The sequence below is a fragment of the Lissotriton helveticus genome, chromosome 2_2, assembly GCF_964261635.1.
Source record: "Lissotriton helveticus chromosome 2_2, aLisHel1.1, whole genome shotgun sequence".
Lineage (NCBI taxonomy): Eukaryota > Metazoa > Chordata > Amphibia > Caudata > Salamandridae > Lissotriton > Lissotriton helveticus.
In genome coordinates, this window is record NC_136060.1 from 244,846,513 (window position 1) to 244,852,626 (window position 6,114).

Sequence of the window (6,114 nt, forward strand, 5' to 3'; positions counted from 1 at the left end):
ATGAAGAGCAGGAGATGCTCGAAATACATTGGAGATTATGACAAGTGGATAATGAAATATGATTTAATGTCTGCTTCTACAATATATATATAACAAGAAAGCAAAAGGATATATTGCTTAATATGAATGAATAAATTCAAGAATTCTTATCATTGAAACTTTTGTTTAGAATTTATTTGAAACTTAATCAAAACAACACAAAGGAGTGACCCAGAGGGGGATAAGACCAGCACCCTTTTTTACTGACACACTACAATGATAACTCCACCAATAAAATATTGCACACACATATCATACTGGGTTGCACTTAAGGAGCTCTGCATTACAAAGGGATCGTGATGTAAGGATGTATGCCTTTCTGGGCCTAGGGGCTCACTGGACTAATGCGTTCAATGCAGGAGCCTGCGTTTGACTTCATGGTCGCAGGTTCATTGCCGGACAGTTCCTTTTGCTGTTCATCCCTCTGAGGTCAATAAATGAGTACCATTGAGTTAGGTGAAACTAAACATCTGTTATTCAGGTCACAAACGTTGTTGCAGTATATAGTTACAAGAAGCATTTTTACCAGTCAGGGCCAATGCTGGCTTACGCTAGCATCCTGGGCACATCACTTACTAACCCGGTGCCTGTAGGTAGAATGTTTAATGCACCTGGTACCCTGGCAAACGACGGCGGATGTCTTGGTTGGCAATTAAGGTGTCCGGCATTTTGTCATAGGTCCACTTCGTATTACAAAAGTGGATGCCTGGGGGATAACCATTCGTGTGGTAGGAAAGGAGAGAAGGTTAGCACTCCCCTTGATCAGGATGGAGGAGGTCCTAGTGTCCTTTACAACACATGTACAGTTAAGGCACTGCCACTTACTTTGTGGCGTTTAACCATGTTTTGTAGGCAGTTGGTTATGGGCGGTATGGGGGTGCAGAGGCAGCTGGGAATTCGGCTGCGCTATAACATACTCCTGAAACAAAATGTTTTCATAACTGCAATGCAGGAGGGGTAATACATGAGATATATATGGTACTAGGAAACTTCTTCTGGTTTATAGAGATGTAGTTTCTACTCCAGACATAAGTGCCCATTCAAGGTGGAGACCACCAAACATTGACTGCTTCTTTTCTTTTCCTTTATATACTGGTGGGAGCCGCATTGCATGGACATGGCAGTTACATAGCCTCCAGACGGCACCTGGCAGGAACTTGAGGATGGCTGAAATATCAGTACCGGCACACAGGGGAGCAGGAGTCCGGGTCCAGTGTGGTAATAGTTTAACGGTTTGTATGTGTCATGCCACAGGACAGGCCTTGGTGGGGGAGTAAAAGCCAAACGTTCTCTTTGGAAGGGGGGAAGCATGCCAGTGCATGGAGTAGGAGTGCTACAAGGTATCCACTCGGGGCATAGCCGCATGTAAGGGTAGCACTCTTACTTGGATACCTGTCACTGTTTATAGTCGTACCGATAGGCATGGGAAGGATTTCGTGCCCCTGTGGTAATTTTTGCATAATATAGGCAATTGGCCTCAGCGATAAATATAACCTGGCCGGTGTAGAGCCATGCAGTTCCTCTCCTTGCACCATAATAAGGCGGAAACACTACTGGCACTCTGTCTAGATAGCGAAACTTAGATACCGGTCACAGTTTATAGCTGTACCGATAGGCATGGGAAAGATTTTGGGCCCCTCTGGTAATTTTTGCACATTATAGGCAATTGGGCTCAGCGATAAATATAGCCTGGCATGTGCAGAGCCATGCAGTCCCTCTCCTTGCACCATAATAAGGCGGAAACACTACTGGCACTCTGTCTACTATAACTTTAGTTCACAGCACATGGGCGGGGACAGGACTAGGGTCTATGGTCTGCCGCTTTAAGTAACTTGTAATAAGCAGGGCTGACGGAACAAAGGAGGAAAATACAAAAGCAACTTGGATAACATCTATAGTTGCACATAAAATACTGGTAGAGTCTCAACCCTATAAAAATTGGGGAATAACAATTGCCCCTAATGTAAAACCAAAATATCCTGATCTATTATCTCCAGCAGTAATAGAAGAAGAACACACCTCTGGCAACAGATCTGGAGTACCTGTACTCCGAGGGGCAATAGGGGCAAATGGAGTAAGAAGTGAGGAAGATCTAAATGTCAGGGATCATGATGGAGGTTCACTGGGACCAATTGATCTGAGATGGATCGCCAGAACAATAAATAATCAAGGAAATTGACCAATAAGAAATCTCCCTAAATCACGTGGGCCTAATCAATTCAGAATATGTTCATGGAATATCAACAGTCTCGCCTCTAAAATGGCCAACCCAGAATGTGTCAGTTATATAAGAACTTTTGACATCGTGACTTTTCAAGAAACATGGCAAACAGAGCCCCCGCATTTACACAGCTTTTTATAGTTTTTCGCAAGCGCGGTGAGAACAGCAAAATATGGTCACCTTCAAGGGGGATTAGCAACTTATGTCTCGGCCACAACTGTTTATGAGATCAAGGAACTTGGACCAATTACTCCAAATTTAAAGATAATAAACCTGATTACTTCGAAATCAGCCAAAAAAGGCTTGAATTTAATCCTAATCAATGCCTACATTCACCCAAAAAGGAAGGGAAAGGTAGTAAAAGAATTATGCAATTATGTGGAGGAAACGCTAAACAAAACATCGATAATGGATGTTCTGATCACGGGGGATTTCAATCTTAACTTGATGGGAACATCGACAGACGAAGAGAACCATTTTCAAAATATAGCCTGGAACATACCGCATCAAGTAACTCCAGAAATATCCAAAACTCCAAGTTGGATAAACAGTCATTAGAGAATCTAGAGTCCTACAACATCAGAGAATTAAATGGGAGATTCATCGGAGATACTCCACTAGCATGCACGTTTCATTCAACAAGGCTCAGGAAAATATTGGATTACACTTTTATGTCATTATCTTTATTTCATTATATTGCCTCATTCCAAATAGGGGAAAAAGCTGATAGCGACCACTGCCGTCAGGAAATCACATTGAACATTAGCAAGCCGAAGTTTGAGCAGTCTGTGGAACCTAAAGATTCAATTTACACCGTTAACTACAAAAGGATAAAGTATTCGGTAGTGAATGAGGGATGCCTGCAAGAAATGGCGCTGGCTCACTTTGATGGAAGAATTGGAGTAAGCGAAGTTGAGAAATGGGAGAGTTTTATAACAGCAATGGCAGGCTACTCCACAACTCCAAAAATCCAAAAGGGATGGACTGACATCAATACGACCTCTTTTTCAAAGGAATATGCAGTAAAGATAAAACAAATTTAAAAATGTATCTTTCAAACAATGCTACTTAGACATTTCCCAAGAGATACGGCGAAATATGATCTCCTACGAGAATTGAAGGCAGCATTGAAAAAAACAAAATGGAAAGCAAACAGAGTAAAGGAGGACAGCTTGTGGGCCAAGCTACATGCAGATACAAAGCAGAATGACGGGGCAAAATTCTGGAAAACTATCAACTCCTTTATAAACCCCGGGCATGAAGGAGTGTCATCCAGTATTACCGAAGAATCATGGGCAAACTACCTTAAAGATCACTTTACACAACATGGTGACCCTGACTTAGAGGGAAAAAATGAGGACAACAAACCAAAGCCACCGTACGAAACTCTACACAAATGAGAGGGTGGCACTACTATAGGAGAAATAAACCTGCAAAAGATAATTACACGCCAAATTAAGAAAGGAAAAAAAGAGGGGGCGCCAGGCCCGAATGGTATTCCACCGATTCTTTTCAAACAAAATGAAAGCAAATGGACTTTAGCACTCGAACCACTATTTATGGAAATTAAACAGTTTAACATATTACCTGGTTCTTGGAAGGGTTCTATTATTTCCCCAATATTCAAGTCAGGGGATAAATCTCTACCAAGCAATTATAGAATGGTCGCCCTTATGGATAACGAGGCAAAGTACTTTGCCGGGATCCTCTAGGAGGAATTGCAGGCCTGGGCCACAGAAAACTCCTTAATTCCGGTCACTCAGACGGGTTTTGCTAAATCAGTTGGGACAATAACGAACATCCTGTCCATCGTCTGCTAATTGATAAAGCCAAACTTGCCAAAATGCCAATCCACCTGTGCTTTATTGACTATAAGGCAGCTTTCAACCATATTAATCGGAATCTCTTATGGTCAAAACTGAGGTAGTGGGGGATACCAGGGCCATTGCTAGACCTGTTGATTAACCTGCATAGTGATACATGGATACAGGTTAAGCTGGGCGACGGATCTCGCCTGTCTAGATGAATTCCAACCAACAAGGGGCTCAAACAGGGATGCGTTTTGGCCCCAATGCTTTTTAACTTGTTCCTAGGAGACCTAATTCCGATTCTCAACAAGTGCAACTCTCACGCACCAAAATTAGGAGGTCAAATACTGCCAACATTACTCTATGCGGACGATATAGTTCTAATCAGTCATACTAAAATAGGGCTGCAAAATCTTGTGAATGCCACACAGAAGTACTCAGATGGAAATCAATTGACGATAAATCTGGGAAAGACACAAACAATGGCAATTAACAAAAAAGGGAAGAATCTACATGGCTGGTTCTGGAACAACATCCGAATAGAAGACACAAATGTATATAAGTATCTTGGAGTTAAAATCGACAATAGCGGACAGTTTTCCACTCAGAAAGCCAGCATCAGAGGAAAAGGCATTGCAATAGCAATTTCTCTAAAATGAATAGCAAGCTTTCCAGTCCATCTCTTCTGCCCCTGGTACAAGTTATAAGAGCTAAACTGCTGCCCACAATTACTTATGGGAGTGAAGTACAGAGAGGAAGAGATGCAGCGATTCTGGACAGAACTGTAACAGCCGCATACAAGAGTATCTTTAGCTTGCCAAAAAAACACTTCCCTGGCTCAAATTAGGCTAGAGTTTGGTGGTCAGAAGCAGTCTCTGGCAAGACAGGGGGCCTTTATAAATACGTGGGACAAAGTCCAGAAGGGAAAAAAGGGTACCTTAAACAGCTACCTATGGTCAGAACTAGAGCGAAATCCAGCCTCGCCATCCGCTAAGTATTTGAAAAACAGCCTGGCAAATCTAGGGCTACAGGAGCTGCGGAATACCCCTACCAATCATACTACAATCAAAAGATTGTTATAGAAGACAATAAAATACCTTTCATGGATTGAAGATAAAGCGTGTGTCGCCAAAAGGTCACATGGGTGGATTATTCTAAACTCCTACTCTAAAAAAGGTCATCAGAGCTACCTGGACCTCGGGTATTCAAGAACTACAAAATTGAAGTTTTTAAAGTATAGATTGGGCCTGTTACCTTGCATATGTCATCTCCCTCACTGGCTTAGGGAGAAGGGGTTATCCCTTTGTCGGCTATGCGGCATGGCATCTGAGGACATGCCACATTTGTTGTGTTCTTGCGACAAATTGATGGAGGAAAGGAAACGTTTGTTGAAATTCCAATTTAACCAGCGAGGAATATGCTCACAAAGACATGCAGTCCTTGCCTGTTTTGTACCAAATGACCCGCAGTTGAACTGTAGCTTGGTGAAATTTATGAAGGAGGTAGAAAAAAGGATGCAGAAACTTGACCCTTCATGATGCTTTTAGAGTTTATTAAATCCAGCTGAATTATTAATGTTGCCTAAAAAGTATTACATTTTGAAGGTGGTGGAAATGAGAATGTCGGAACTCGACCCCTTGCTAAGCACTTAGAGGACAATAAAATCAAATTGAATCTTATTTAATAATGTTTGTAAAATGTATTAACCTTAAAATTTTAAATAGGAAACGTAAAATGTAATATATTTTTTTAATATAAATAGATGTAATTTTATGGTTGCAGTGAAATATATATTGTATGCAGAAAATGTCTCAAATGAGGAATTGCAATGGTTTTAATTAACTATGCAAATAAAATTTACTTACTTAAAAAAAAAAATGAGCAGGGCTGGGGAGGTCGACCCAGCAAAGTTTTCATTCCAGGTTTAATTGAACTTGTGGGGCTGAGTGCCCTAGAGATAATAACAGTAGCTATTGGCCACTGGTTTTTGCAGTACGTTCGGTCCCAATACTTCATCATGTCCAATGGTGGCTAAATTACACCAGG

General features: G+C 41.4%; 1 non-coding gene across 1 annotated transcript; it reads left to right on the top strand.

The window, feature by feature from the left end:
- Window positions 1-762: 762 nt before the first annotated feature.
- Window positions 763-889, top strand: LOC144822010 (U6atac minor spliceosomal RNA). The gene has a single exon (XR_013608522.1). It is a non-coding gene; the product is annotated as a U6atac minor spliceosomal RNA (small nuclear RNA).
- The last annotated feature ends 5,225 nt before the right edge of the window (window positions 890-6,114 follow it).